We start from the raw sequence: 16,914 nt of genomic DNA on the forward strand, positions 1-16,914 counted from the left end.
AGAAGTATCAGAAGATTACAAGGTTGTCACCTCCTTAGCAATGCATATAGATAGGGCTCATATTACACATGTTATGTGTATTGTTCATTCTTAGCATATTGTAAATTATATGTATATCCTGTACAAAAGAAACTTTTGTAACTAATTTATAAGTTATGTAAATTTATCAAATTGCGAAATTCTGATATACGAGTTGATGAGATGATTATCTGATCTTGATGATTCTGATCTAAATTATGTTTGAGAAATTTTGAGATTGATTTTGAGTTTGAGAAATTGATGAGATATTATTGAGATAAATTGAGTTGTGAATTTTAATATGTTGTGAACTGTTTTTGGCAGGTTCAGAAGAACTGTTAGTCCAAATTACAGCCAGCACTTTGTCGGATTGTAGTTAAATTTTCAAAATTTCTAAATTAGTTAGATTTTGATAAACAGTAAAAATAGCCTAAACCTTAGATAAAGTTTTTGAACAAGTAATGAAATCAGATAAGATCAGGTGCTCTGACACTCCGTATGACACGCCTTGCTCGGCTACACTGTAGACGGTGAGGGATATTACATATAGTGGTATCAGAGTACGGTTTAGGCATTCCTAGGCAAAGATAAGTAGAAAGATAGTGTGCATTCATGCATTGCATTCATAAGAGTCGAGGTGACAGTAATGCAGATCTGTTTACTTTTGATTATTCAAGGTTAAGATATGGACTCAGAGTTGTAGAGGGCATTAGAGAAAGAAGTAGAGAGCCGTAATTTGGACGGGAGTGATATGGGAAATAATGATGGAAGAGTGAACAAAACTATGAGATGACGATAGTCTTAGTTATTTGAATTCGATGAATTTCGAGGACGAAATTCCTTTTTAGAGGGGAAGAGTTGTAACATCCTCACTTTACGTAGTCAGTATGTCCCACTGTTTTGGCGGCTGATGTTTACCCGGACTGTCAGAATGTCTGGAACTGTATTTCTGTAATAGTGAGGACACATAAAATGAAGGAATACAAGGTAAGAAAATACAAGAAAAATTAAAAGAAAATAAAAGAGACGAAGTGCAATTAGGTTAAACGTGCCGGAATCGTAGCGATGGGTGACCGCACTGAAAAGTTACGGTGAGTACCGTTGACTAGCCCTAGACCGCGGGAAACCCCGAGAAATATTTTCGGGACCTAATTAGAGGTTTGCTGAGGTGTAATTGACATTGGAAATGTCAAAGAAAATTAGTAAGTCAGTATAAATGAAAAATAAAAATTAAAGAAATTGGCAGGTCAAGGATTAAATCGGTGTTATCGAAAAAGTCCGGATTTACCCCGAAGAAGGGCATTTTGGTCATTTGACACCTAGAGTGGACTTTTGACTTAAATGTCCATGAAAAATAAGTAGTATTAAATTTAGAAATTCTCATAAAAAAAATGAAATTTCAATTGAAATGCAATTAAAGGAATTATGGGGATTAATTTAAATATTATAAAGTTTAATTATTATATTAGTAAACTTTACTTAGTGGAAACTAAGTGGCACTATATAAAGACACCTAAGGAGCAGAATTTTTCCACTCACTTCATCACTTTCATCAAGCTCCTCTCCCATGGCCGAATTGAAGATTTCAAGTGTCCTCCATGGATGTCCATGAAGCAAGCTCCATTCCCCTACCTTTAAGCCATTATTTCTTCAAACTCCCTTCATGAAAAATGATCCTTGCACCATGGGCAACCTATAGGCAGCAAAAAGGAGAGGAAATTCTAAGGATTTGTCAAGCTCAAGTTGAGGTTAGTGCTAGTTTTCCTTATCTCACTTAATTAAACTTCGTGTTAAGGTTGAGACAAGTTGAATGGTTAAGAAAAAGTGAGGAAATAGTTGAGTACTGGTGAATCTTATATTTGGCAGCCATGGGAATTAAGGGATTTTAAGTTATTTTGATATGAATTGGATGGGTAATGATATTGATTGAGGTAATTAGATGTTTGAGCAAATTAATTTCATGTGTAAGTTGAAATTTGGAACTTGAATGAGGTTTAGAAAGAAGCATGAAAGATTAGTGTAATTGTCAAATTAGCAGCCTTGATGAGCTTGAATATGGATTAATTTATGCCTATAATTGTTGATTATTGATGTTAATTATTGTGATTTAAGTGTTAGAATTTAATTGCAAGTGTACATGCGAGGTTAACAATGTGAATTGGGGCTTTGAACAATGTTTGAAGATTTAGACAATTGAGCTTGAAATTGGTAGCCTTTTGGTTCTATGAAGAGTACTTAATTTCATGGATTTGTTGGATGAATTATAGTACTAAGGATTGATGAATGTGTATGTAAATTAGTATTGGAAATTATATGTAATGATTAGGTGTGTTTATGTGTATATATTGTTGAATTTGGACTTTGTGGCTTAGGGTTGCATTTGGTGTATTGAGGATATTTGTATTCTGTCCAAATTGACCATAGTAAGATGTGATGAATGAATATGGTATGGTACAAAATCAAAATTAGGTATGGGAAGTTAAAGTTGAGCAAGTTGAATGTGTATTTGATTTGTGTTTGAATAATGTGTTAAGGGCAGTATACATTTGAGCCTATAACCCTAAATGTGTGACTCCAATTGGTATGAGGCCAATTGGAGGTGAAACTAGGCATAAAATGTGCCAGCTTTCATGTTGGAAACTTACCAAAATTCTGTTCGCAAAGTGACCATCAATTTGACCTAATCCGGATTTGGTACTGTGTAAAACCTAAAATCTAACTGTATGAACAGTAGTCAATCAAATGACTATAACTCACTCAAAACAGATCCAAATGATCTGAAATTTTATACTGATGGGAAACTTAGACATAGGGCTACAACTTTGGTGAAGATCACAGAATCCAGAAATGCCATTTACTAAGTCAAATTACTTGCACAAGTTAAGGTATCAAAACTGTCCAGAACCATTGCAACCCAGAATTTGACCATATGAGCAGTAGTCACTCATTTGGCCTTAACTCACTATAAACAAGTCCAAATGACCTGAAATTTATATCAATGGAAAGCTCAGACATAGAGCTACAACTATTAAGGAGACACCAAAGCCCAGAAATGACCAAAACCAAGTCAATTTGCTTGCCCAAATTGGGGTACCAAATCTGCCAGAATTGAATTGGATCAAAAATTTACCTAACTTTGCATTAAAAAATGCAATTTGTCCTGCTTTAGTAAATTGACCATATCTTGGTCTATACAACTCAGAATGACATGAAATCAGTGGCAAAAATTCAATAAGACATAAACCTATAAATTTGCTTCTTTGACCAGAATCTAAAAACTAAGGGAAGTAGGACATCTTGCTAGATCAATCTAGCATACCAAAACTGAAAAATTGACATTATCATGCAATAAGTCTTAGAAATAAAATTGCTAATAAATGCTAACTTGTGAGAATTGTAAAATGTACTATATTAGCAACATATTGAAATGCAAATTGTGACATGTTGATATTAGAATCAACCTATCCATGATGCATAAAAAGGTCAATATTTTTGTTGACCAGTGAAAGGCATAATTACCTATAAATCCTAAAAATAAAGAATTAAATATTTGAGCTTGTAAATGCCCTAGTATTGCCTAGTTGACTAGTTTGGATAGGTTGGCATGCTAATAGGGTTCTGACAGCTGTATTGTAAGAGCTTCACGCCATACTGTGTTTTATGGCTTATTATGCCACACTGTTATTTTAATAGCCTATGGCTATACAGATTTTAATAACCTATGGCTATAAGGATTATGTTATATTACTCGGCTTATTGCCTGATTGATTATATGGCTTCTTAGCCACACTGTTTGCACACCGAGAGATACTTTGTATCGATGGTGTGACGGCCCGAGGTACTAGGTACCTAGTGCTATATTAACCGTTTATCCAGTCTAGTCAGTTGTATAGGCTACACGGGCAGTCAATTAAAACATTATTCAATTCAGGCAGTTAAGTTAAGTTAAGTATAATGAAATTTCAGCACAATTGAATTAAGTATTGAATGAAAGGAGTAAAAGAGATTAGCAATAGAAACATAAGAAAAATACAATTTGCAGAACCGTAGAGACTTAAAACACAATATAGTTAGAATAATTTGTATACTGGGTATTATTACTGAAAGGTTATAAACTTAGCACTTCCAAAGAGGAACAAACTAGTATATAAGATAGTTGATACTAAAAATACCATACCAAATTAAATTGATTCCTGAGTATCCGAATTATGATTTATTTCTTTCTTTATTTGTAGATATTATTTCATTATTGTATTATTACACCATTAAGCAGAAATGCTTAGCGCGATGGAATTGTTTCCTCGCGCAGGTACTGAAGGTAAAACCAGTAGACAGTTGACTGAGATTTTTGGAGTCCAGATCTGTAGAAGTGTCAAAAGAGTATAAGGTTATCACCTCCTCAACAATGCATGTAGATAGTGTTAGTAGTATGCCATAGAGCATATCATTTAGTATGTATCTTGTACATATTTTTATTAATAAAAGGTATTTTCACTTTTCCGTTTACATAATATATTTATGTGTAATAGAAAAGGTCCATTGATATTTTGTTAGAAATTCTATTCTTAAGTTGTTAAGAATATGAGTGACAGTATTTCTAGCACAAAGTATTATAAATAGGTTCACAATCAAGGATACTTCACAATAAGGACATGACGTATCCAAAAAGATTGTAATCATGTTTGTTCCCAAGTTATTTATATGAAATGTAAATAAGATGGAATAGTGAGTCTCATGCCATATAACAAACATGATAGGCACTTATACATGATAAGTAGGCCGAACCAGTGACACTTATGACAAGCACATGGAGTTTACTCTTGTCAATACATTGTCATCAATCATATCAGTGCATATAATCCTTAGACCTGAGATAGCACAGTTATCTTGTATATAGGTGGTTTGAGTTTGATACTGTTTTCATACTTGTACTGTGTATGGGTATATGGGCATGTGTTGGCTCCTACTAGTTATATATGGAGGTAAGTGTTGATCAAGATGGAATCTGTTCCTCTAAGTAAATAGGGATAAAATCCTATATTCATTTAATTGTTCATGATGTTTCAAGTTCCTGGCCAGGACAGATAGATTTATTTAGAAAAGAGTTTCTAATGAGAAAATCTTTTTAATCAAGAACTGGAATTAAAAGGGAACATAATATTCATAGCAAATGGGGTTTGACATAAACCATGACTCTAGCTCGAATTGGGATTTTGTAACAGAGAGATTCTAGTGCATGGTAACATATGATTATTATTTCATTTAAGGTAAACCTTATTACTGATTGGATGGCTATGGCATGCTATGCTAGGTGTTAACCATAGTCTATGAGCTGCATAAAATGATTTAGAGAAATCATTTATGGTAAGAAAGAGTTCTGATGATATTAAGAGTTGATATCATGTCTCATTGCCAATTAGCGATGAGCCTAGTAAGTCACACACATACACAAGTAATCACCAAATTAAATATAATTTAATTAATTAATTAAAGAGTTTAATTAATTAATTAAATAGGTTTGGTTTGCAATTAGATTGCAAAGTCCCTAGCATGGCTTGAAACCAAATCTAGGTTATTGGATGTATAGTATAAGTTAAATTTATATTTAAAGTGTTTAAATATGAATTTAATTATGAGAAATTAATTAATAAAGATTAATTAATTAATTTATATTTGATATAAATTGATTAGAAGAAGAAAAATAATTATTTTGAGTTGAGAACTCAAAATTAAGACACAAGGGTATTTTGGTCATTTCACAGGGTGACATGTGGCACCATGAGATGGTGACATGTGGCACCATGAGATGGTGACACATGGCATTACACATAAGCTTGCTATATGTCTTTTAATCATGTAATATGATCAAAGTCAAGATTAAATATAGGTTTGACACTTGGCACAATGTGATTGGGTCAATTAAACCTAGAGCTAACCAAAAGGTGATATATGGCAAGGGTTTTAAGTGGTGACCTAGCTATATAAGTATAAGGATGAAAGAAAAAAAATCATAAGCTGTTGTTCTCTCTTTGTGCTGCCACCCTTGGCTGCCACTCCTTCTCTTCTTCTTCATCTCTCATCAATTCAAAGAGATTAGACAACAATCTCTTGAATTAAAAATGCTAGAAATCGTTTCTAGTGTCCTGTTTACATCTATAATCTCTCAAAAGGCAAAACTTGATTTTCTAATTGATTGGGAAAGATTTAGAAGCTGTTCAAGGGCTGCCATTGGTGATCTTGGTGTGGACAAGCTAGAGGGACAACACCTGGTGTCCTAAGGCACATTTCAAAGGTGCCAAACACACTGCAGTGCATCAAAAGGTTAGTGCACTTGTTCTTGATCTAATCTGGGTTCTAATGAATAAATCTGTTAATTCTAAAATCTTAAATGGCAAATGTACATCCAAAAACATATTAAAAGAATTTTAATATGTGGGAGATTGTTAGTAGTATGCCCTAGAGCATATCATTTAGTATGTATCTTGTACATATTTTATTAATAAAAGGCATTTCCACTTTTCCGTTTACATAATATATTTATGTGTAATAGAAAAGGTCCATTGATATTTTGTTAGAAATTCTATTCTTAAGTTGTTAAGAATATGAGTGACAGTATTTCTAGTACAAAGTATCATAAATAGGTTCACAATCGAGGATACTTCATAATAAGGACATGACTTATCCAGAAAGATTGTATTCATGTTTGTTATCAAGCTATTTATATGAGATATAAATAAGATGGAATGATGAGTCTCATGCCATATGACAAACATGATAGGCACTTATAAATGATAAGTAGGCCGAACCAGTGACACTTATGACAAGCACATGGAGTTTACTCTTGTCAATGTATTGTCATAAATCATATCAGTGCATATAATCTTTAGACTTGAGATAGCACAGTTATCTTGTATATAGGTGGTTTGAGTTTGATACTGCTTTCATACTTGTACTTTGTATGGGTATATGGGCATGTGTTGGCTCCTACTAGTTATATATGGAGGTAGGTGTTGATCAAGATGGAATCTGTTCCTCTAAGTAAATAGAGATAAAATCTTATGTTCATTTAATTGTTCTTGATGTTTCAAGTTCCTGGCCAGGATAGATAGATTTATTCAGAAAAGAGTTTCTGATGAGAAAAATCTTTTTAATCAAGAACTGGAATTAAAAGAGAACATAATATTTATAGCAAATGGAGTTTGACATAAACCATGACTCCAGCTTGAGTTGGGATTTTGTAACAGAGAGATTCTAGTGCATGGTAACATATGATTATAGGTTCATTTAAGGTAAACCTTATTACTAATTGGGTGGCCATGGCATGCTATGCTAGGTGTTAACCATGGTCTATGAGGTGCATAAAATGATTTAGAGAAATCATTTCTGATGATATTAAGAGTTGATATCATGTCTCATTGCCAATTAGTGATGAGCCTAGTAAGTCACACACATACACAAGTTATCACCTAATTAAATATGATTTAATTAATTAATTAAAGAGTTTAATTGATTAATTAAATAGGTTTGGTTTGCAATTAGATTGCAAAGTCCCTAGCATAACTTGAAACCAGATCTAGATTATTGGATGTGTAGTATAAGTTAAATTTATATTTAAAGTGTTTAAATATGAATTTAATTAATGAGAAATTAATTAATAGAGATTAATTAATTAATTTATATTTGATATAAATTGATTAGAAGAAGAGAAATAATTATTTTGGGTTGAGAATTCAAAATTAAGACACATGGATATTTTGGTCATTTCACAGTGTGACACGTGGCACCATGAGACGGTGACACATGGGATTACACATAAGCTTGCCAAATGTTTTTAATCATGTAAGATGATTAATATTAAGATTAAATATAGGTTTGACACTTGGCACAATGTGATTGGGTCACTTAAACCTAGAGCTAATCAAAGGGTGACATGTGGCAAGGGTTTAATGTGTTAACCTAGCTATATAAGTGTTGTTATGAAAAAAGAAAAGCAACCAGCAGCCACTCCTCCTTTGTCACACCATTTTGAGCCTCTCCATCTATTCTTCTTCATCTCTCATCAATTCAAAGAGATTAGCCATCAATCTCTTGAATTAAGAACACTAGAAATTGTTTTTAGTGTCCTGTTTACATCTTTAATCTCTTAAAAGGCAGAACTTGAATTTCTAATTAGTAGAAAAAGCTTTAGAAGCTGTTCAAGGGCTGCTATAGGTGTTCTTGGTGTGGACAAGCTAAAGGGACAACATCTGGTGTCCTGAAGACGAATCTCAAAGGCACAGACACGCTGCAATGCATCAAGAGGTTAGTGTAATCGTTCTTAATTTAATCTAGGGTTCTAAAATTAATCTGATTAATTTTAAAATCTTAAATGGCAAATACAGATCCAAAAACATATTAAAAGAGTTTTAATATGTTGTTTATCATTGAAATCAAATAGATAAAAATAAATCTTGCATGATGCATGTGACCCTAAGTGAAAATTTTTGAATTCAATGGTATAAACTTGTGTTTTTCACGCTTCTGTTCCTTCAGTTTATCATTGAAATCAAATAGATAAAAATAAATCTTGCATGATGCATGTGACCCTAGGTGAAAAATTTTTGAATTTAATGATATAAACTTATGTTTTTCATGCTTCCGCTCCTTCAGATAGGGCTCATATTACACATGTTATGTATATTGTTCATTCTTAGCATATTATAAATTATATTTATATCCTGTACAAAAGAAACTTTTGTAACTAATTTATAATTTATGTAAATTTATCAAATTGAGAAATTCTGATATACGAGTTGATGAGATGATTATCTGATCTTGATGATTCTGATCTAAATTAAGTTTGAGAAATTTTGAGATTGATTCTGAGTTTGAGAAACTGATGAGATATTATTGAGATAAATTGAGTTGTCAATTTGAATATGTTGTGAACTATTTTTGGCAGGTTCAGAAGAACTGGTAGTCCAAATTACAGCCGGCACTCTGTCGGATTGTCATTGAAATTTTTGAATATTTCAAATTAGTCAGATTTTGATAAACAATAAAAATAGCCTAAACCTTAGATAAAGTTTTTGATCAAGTAAATCAAGAACTGTAATGAAATCAGATAAGATCAGGTGCTCCGGCACTCCGTGTGACACGCCTTGCTCGGCTACACTGTAGACGGGTGAGGGATGTTACATTATTTATCATACTATTTTTACTTCTTTATGAATATTCAGTCTACCCTTGGTATTGATACACTCAAGAGGGTCATTGATTATCCCAATAGACTTTTTCTAACACATGAACACATCAATCATCAAACATATACAAACATGGTTATCATGTCACTAATGACTCCACTATAATCCAATGTGTCTAGCTCATATAGAAGCTCCTCTGGGCTTTCGCTTAATATATCCAATGTCCTCAGCTCATATAGAGGCTTCTCAAGACTTTCGTTTAAAATATGACGTGCGTTATGCACCAAGGGCATTGTATTAAGTATGGTTTTAATGCATTACACCCTAATATCAATGCCTTTCGTGATGCATGATTATGTTTAAAGCAGAAATTAAAGTAATTAAAAAGCATTTGAAATTAATTTAAGTAGTTTATACTTACCTCTTGCAGTATTTATTCATTTATTCTTACCCCCTAGATCTGGTAGATAGACTTGATTTCATGTGTGCTTCCTAGGAGGTTTTGACATCAAACCGACTCAAGGCCTTACTTCCTTAAACTTTGATCACCCACTTTAATCAACGGGTGAAACAACAAACATATCAATGCTATATCCTATACTTTCCAAAAACACATAATGGACCTTTAATGTACCTCATCTAGGTCCTTTTAGGTAGCAAAATCATGTTTGAAGCCTTAGAACTAAAGAAGAAATAAGGTTGGTAGAACCGAGTTCGGTGCTAAAGTCTTGGATTTTAGCTGCTAAAACTTGAACATCAGTTACCCCTTTCAGGCAGTAGTTATTGCGGCTGTCGCAAGGAGTTTTGCGGTCTCCTGAACGAACCCTCACCGAAGTGGAAAAGAATGAGGAGTCGCCACTTTAATTTTGAGGGAAACTAAAGAAAACCATTTGTGAAGATAAATTGAAATAAAACCACTTCAAAACAGAGATTCTAAGTTTGGAGTCCGTAAACGGGTGGGGAAGGTGTTAGGCACCCCACCTCGTCCCTTAATAAGGGTAAGTAGATTTAACTTTGAATTCTTTATAAATTAGTTAGTAGGGCTTGAATGGAAATGTTAATCCTTTTAACAAAAAGGAATATTTAATTTTTCACTAAATTCGGATTACCCAGATACATAAGTAAATGAGACAACCTTAGTGAGTTACTGTTGTATGTTAACTTTTTTAAAGGGGCTATTTGGTTAAAATTCAATTTGAGAATCGGATAAGAACTCTCCTCCGATCTCTTTTAGATTAAGATTCGAATTTTGGATCGAATAAGAACTCTTCTCTGATCACTTTTTAAAAAAATTTGGATTGAGAATCGGATAAGAACTCTCCTCCGATCTCTTTTAAAATATTTGTTAAAATTTTGGATTGAGAATCGGATAAGAACTCTCCTCCGATCTCTTTTAATATTTATCAAAATTTTGGATTGAGAATCGGATAAGAACTCTCCTCCGACCTCTTTTAAGTTGTTTGTTAAAGTTTTAGGTGAGAATCGGATAAGAAACCCTCCTCTGATCTCTTTTTAAATTATTTGCTGAAATTCTGGTTGAGGATCGGATAAGGACTCCTTTCCGCTCTCTTTTATTTAAACGGTAGTCGGATAAGGATTTTTCCGATCTCTCTAAATTTTACCTATCAAGAGGACCTAAGGCTAAGGGTTCTGACGTTCAAAGGTGTCAGGGGGTTTGAGCAAGACTTCTTTAGCTTATTGGTACCTTAGGACTGGGCAGGGGATACCAAACCGAATCCTTCGGCCTTCCTATATGGTCACCTCACCAGCATTTTTCGATAGCCGATCTATTCCATTTAGTTATCCAGGGTTTGGTTTTACTCTGTCTTATGGCGCGGAAGGGGGTCCTTCCCAACAACAGGTGAGGCCCCTTTCCCATGGCACTCAAGTTCTGCTCCACTCGCTGGAGAAGGACCAGACTGTTCGGGAAAACCAGGGTTTCGCTAAGGTGTTGGGGTCCTCCATCAGCCTACGGGAGGATCGGGATAGGCTGTCCCCGGATAGTCTTGACGACATCCTGACCCGATCTATGAGCCTGAATGTGGAGTGTTTGGTGAACCAGCACATCATACGGGAGAAGGCGCATCGCCTGGGTAAAGAGGTCGAGAAGATGAGTCATGAAACAGCTTCCCTCTGATCCCAACTATCATCCGCTCGGGACTACATATCTCAACTTGAGGGGCGAATGAAGTTCTATGAGGACAAGCTGGCCGAGCAAGCTCATGTTCTGGCTGAGCGAGATCATGCTCTTAAAGAAGTGCAAGCGCTCCGGGCCGATGAAGCTGCTCAACTCGCTCACCTTGCTGAGGAGCTCAAGGCGAAAGAAGAAGAGATGGTGGCGGAGTGGCTTGGCGCTTATGTGAATGCCCACAGAGATCTCCTGGCTGAGCTCAAGAAGCGTTACCCTGAGGAGGACTTCTCCTGGATGGCCAACCTAGCTCCCGAGGATGAAGGTGAGGAGAGTGAGGAGGAGGCTGAGGGTGAGAGGGGAGACGGACAAAATGTAGATCAGGCTGGGGGTGATCCTCCAGCTGAATGACTTGTACAAATTCTTGAAATGAAATGAAATGAAATGCCTCTTTTGTTCGATGAATGGTTGTGATCAGAAAATTTCTAAATTATTTAAACACTTGATTGTCTGAGTATGTTGAAATAACTGAAAGTGATTATTAACCTAAGTGTGAGAGATCAGAAAACACAATGAGCATGAGATCAGTAGGGAACCAACGCTAAACGGGACTTGATTAAAATTGGAAATTTGGCTTGAACATTTAAGATCGGGATCATCATTAAACCGGAACGGAACCTTTGATTATTCCTAAACTTTTGAAAGGGAGATCGGCAATAAAACTGGTAACAAAGATCTAGTGTCAGTTCAATTTCATTTGTCAAAAGAGATCAGGAATATACTTGACTGGTCAGGAGATTCGACAATGGGTTTGAGAGATCGGTGAGTGATTTAATAGACCGATAAGGCTTTGACTGATATGAGGACTTAGCATTGATTCAATTCCTTGTGAGGAGAGATCGGAAATGTGGTTATCTAGCAAAGAGAGATCGGAAATGTAATTGGCTGTCAAAGGGAGACTTAGTACTGGGGATCGGTTTCAAAGTTTATTGATTCTGGGGATCGGCCAAAATATGGTGTCGACAGCTGCCCCTCTTTACATAATTTCTATTAAAGGGAAAAATTTTCCCGTGTAGGAATTATGTAAAGATTCAGACCCATATTTTGGACGATTAGGTGTTTGAAGTTAGGGAACTAAAGCATACCTAAGTTAGTGACCTAGAGATCGGCAACATAAGTTAAAATACTAGAAAATTAAAATCAACTTGGATCAAGGAACCAGAGGTTGATAACAGGAAATTTAAATTGCATGAAATTAAAATCAACTTAGATCAAGGAACCAGAGGTTGATAACAGGAAATTTAAATTGCTGGAAATTAAAATCAACTTAGATCAAGGAACCAGAGGTTGATAACAGGAAATTTAAATTGCAGGAAATTAAAAAATCAACTTAGATCAAGGAACCAGAGGTTGATAACAGGAAATGTAAATTGCAGGAAATTAAAATCAACTTAGATCAAGGAACCCGAGGTTGATAGCAGGAAGTTTAAATTGCTGGAAATTAAAAATTAACTTAGATCAAGGAACCAGAGGTTGATAATAGGAAATGTAAATTGCAGGAAATTAAAATCAACTTAGATCAAGGAACCAGAGGTTGATAGCAGGAACTTTAAATTGCTGGAAATTAAAAATCAACTTAGATCAAGGAACCAGAGGTTGATAACAGGAAATGTAAATTGCAGGAAATTAAAATCAACTTAGATCAATGAACCAGAGGTTGATAACAGGAAATGTAAATTGCAGGAAATTAAAAATCAACTTAGATCAAGGAACCAGAGGTTGATAACAGGAAATGTAAATTGCAGGAAATTAAAAATCAACTTAGATCAAGGAACCAGAGGTTGATAACAGGAAATGTAAATTGCACTTACAAAGCAAGCCTAATCCGGACATAAGAAGTTCTTCCCCAATGAAGTGTACTTAACAGAATCTCGAAGGCCAATGATGAATGGAGGACGAGTTGCAAGACTTGACCTATGACCCCATTTCTCCCGAAAAGCGCCCTTGCGGGTTTTCACTTCCCCTTCGTCTATATGACTAGAAGCGCCCTTCCGGGTTTTCACTTCTAGTTTTTTTTTTTTTTTTTGGATGCCCTTTCGGGTTTTCACCCCTATTTTCTTTTCTTTTTGTGTACCCTTTTCCTGGTCATTCCCTGCAAATCTCATAATAAAGTACGTGAGGTTATCAATTGTTAAATCCTAATCTTATAGCAAAATTTTAACTGATTAATAGCGCATTAAATAACGAGAAGGATAGTATTAAAGAGTGAGTTGACAGGAAAAATAAAAGCAGAGGGAATAAAGTATAACTTTATTACGGCTTTAGGAAAAACAAGGATAGAGTTTCAAAGGAAAAAAGGGTACAAGGATAGATCTCACATATTCCTTATGGTTGGCTTTGAAGTCTCTTAACTGCCATTATTTCAAATTCTCTGAAGCCTCATGCCGTGACGGTTTCCTCTCCATCCTCGGTTTCATGCCCCATTCCTTATTTCTCCCTTTTGGTTCTTGGGACGCCCTTTCGGGTTTTCACCCCTAGCCCTTTTTTTTTTTTTTTTTTAGGCTCGCTCTTTCAGGACGCCCTTTCGGGTTTTCATCCTTCACTCATTTTACAGAAAGCGCCCCTTCGGGGTTTTCGCCTTCTTTCACACATTTTGCTAGGAGCGCCCTTTCGGGTTTTCTCTCCTACCTTTTTTTTTTTTTTTTTTTTTAGGCATAGTATCTCTTGACGGTGTCAGCATTCACAGGTCTTGGAAATTCTTCACCGTCCATGTGGGTCAAGATCAAGGCTCCTCCAGAAAATGCCTTTTTAACCACATAGGGTCCCTCGTAGGTTGGTGACCATTTGCCCCGGGGATCATTTTGATTTGGCAGCACTTTCTTCAGAACTAGGTCCCCGGGTTGGAATTCGCGTGGGCGAACGCTTTTGTCAAATGCCCTAGCCATTCTCCTCTGGTATAATTGCCCATGACATGCTGCTGTTAACCTTTTCTCATCTAGCAAGTTTAACTGATCCAACCTTGACTGGATCCATTCTGACTCATCAATCTCGATTCCTTCGTAATCCTTAGGGAAGGAATTTCAACTTCAATAGGTAATACTGCTTCCATCCCGTAAACCAGTGAGTATGGAGTTGCCCCGGTTGAGGTTCTTATAGAAGTCCGGTATGCGTGAAGAGCGTAGGGAAGCATATCATGCCAATCCCTATATGTGACCGTCATTTTCCGGATTATCCTCTTGAGATTTTTGTTTGCGGCTTCCACCGCTCCATTCATCTGGGGACGATATGGGGAGGAATTGAGATGTCGGATTTTGTATTGATCACACAATCTCTGAATCTTTGGACCATTCAGATTCTTGGCGTTGTCAGTGACGATTTCATTGGGGAGACCATGCCGGCAGATGATATTGTTTCTGAGGAATTTGAGAAACGTGTTCTGTGTAATATGGGCGTATGACGTGGCTTCGACCCATTTAGAAAAATAGTCGATTGCTACCAGGATAAACCTGTGCCCATTGGATGTCTTAGGGTTGATGGGACCAATCACATCTATGCCCCACATTGCGAAAGGCCATGGTGAGACGAGGTTGAACAACTTGTGAGGTGGCACATTTATCGGATCCGCATAAATCTGACACTTATGGCACTTTCGGAAATACTCGATGCAATCCTTTTCCATTGTAGTCCAAAAATACCCACGTCGCATGATTTGCTTAGCCATCATGTGCCCATTGGCATGGGTTGCACAATTTCCCTCATAAGTCTCAAAAAGGATTCTCTTCGCCTCTTTTGTATCCACACATCTCAACAATTCGCCGTTGGAGCTCCTCTTGTATAAGGTTTCTCCACTGGGGAAGTATCCCAATGCTAATCTCCGAATCATCCTCTTTTCATTTTTGCTCGCCCCCGAAGGGAATCCTCTGGTTTTGCAGTAAAACAAGATGTCATGGTACCAAGGTTTACCATCGGGTTCCCCTTCAATCATGAAGCAATAAGCTGGCTCATTCCTTGCCTTAATCTTCAATATCTGAGTCATCTGCCCTTCTACGATTTGAGCCATAACAGCTAGAGTAGCTAAGGCATCAGCAAATTGATTCTTGTCTCTACTAAGATGAGTAAAAGAGATTTCTTCGAATTTCTTAATTAGCTCCAGTAAGTACTTCTGATATGGGATCAGCTTCGGATCCTTAGTTTGCCATTCTCCCTTGACTTGATAAATAATCAGGGCTGAGTCTCCGTATACCTCCAACTTCCTGATTTTCATTTCGATGGCAGCCTGTAGACCCATCACACAAGCTTCGTATTCCGCGACGTTGTTGGTGCAGTCAAATCTCAACTTGATAGCTATCGGAACGTGTTTTCCATCCGGGGATATCAATACAGCTCCAATTCCATTACCGGACAAATTGACAGCTCCGTCGAAATACATTTCCCATACATTGGTTGGCCCCTCTTCTTCACAGTCTACTTCATTAATATGCTCATCAGGGAACTCAAAATCCAGAGCTTCATAATTCTGGATAGGATTTTCTGTTAGGAGGTCAGCGATCACGCTACCTTTCACCGCCTTCCGGGTCATATTGGGAGAGTATGACCTGCCACTTGGCTATCCTACCTGGCACAAATGGGCTTTCGAATACATATTTGATAGGATCCATCCTGGAGATGAGCCATGTCTTGTGATTCAACATGTAGTGTTTGAGGCGATTTGCCGTCCAGGCTAACGCGCAGCAAGTTTTCTCTAGGAAAGAGTACCTTGACTCACAATCATTGAACTTTTTGCTCAGATAATAAATAGCCCTCTCTTTTCGGCCAGTATCATCATGTTGTCCCAAAACACATCCCATCAAGTTCTGTTGGACTGCCATATACAGGATCAGAGGCCTCCCCGCCACGGGTGGAACCAATACTGGTGGGCTCGACAGATACTGCTTGATTGTCTCGAAAGCCTCTTGACAAACTGAATCCCATTGAGTGGTGTTGTTCTTTCGGAGCAGTCTAAAAATAGGCTCGGCCTTAGCGGTGAGATTGGAAATAAACCTTGATATGTAGTTCAATTTTCCCAGGAAACTGCGCACCTCCCTTTCTGTTCTTGGGGATGGCATCTCTTGAATAGCTCGAACCTTGTCTGGATCTACCTCTATTCCCTTCTCGCTCACTATGAATCCCAACAATTTCCCTGACCTAGCTCCGAATATGCATTTGGCAGGGTTCAATTTCAACTGATATTTCCTGAGTCTCTCAAATAATTTCCTCATCACGTGCACGTGGCTCTCTTCCCCCCTAGATTTGATGATCATATCATCCACGTACACCTCCACTTCTTTATGCATCATATCGTGGAATAATGTGACCATAGCGCGTTGATAGGTGGCACCGGCATTCTTCAACCCGAAAGGCATGACCTGATAACAAAATACCCCCCATTGAGTGATGAAAGCGATTTTCTCTTTGTCTTCCTCATCCATTGGGATTCGATTGTACCCAGATGCCCCATCAATGCATGAACACCTGCCCAATCCCGCAACATTGTCTACTAACACATCAATGTGGGGGAGAGGGAAATCATCCTTTAAGCTTGCTCTA

Source organism: Hevea brasiliensis, chromosome 12 (assembly GCF_030052815.1).
Source record: "Hevea brasiliensis isolate MT/VB/25A 57/8 chromosome 12, ASM3005281v1, whole genome shotgun sequence".
Classification (NCBI taxonomy): domain Eukaryota; kingdom Viridiplantae; phylum Streptophyta; class Magnoliopsida; order Malpighiales; family Euphorbiaceae; genus Hevea; species Hevea brasiliensis.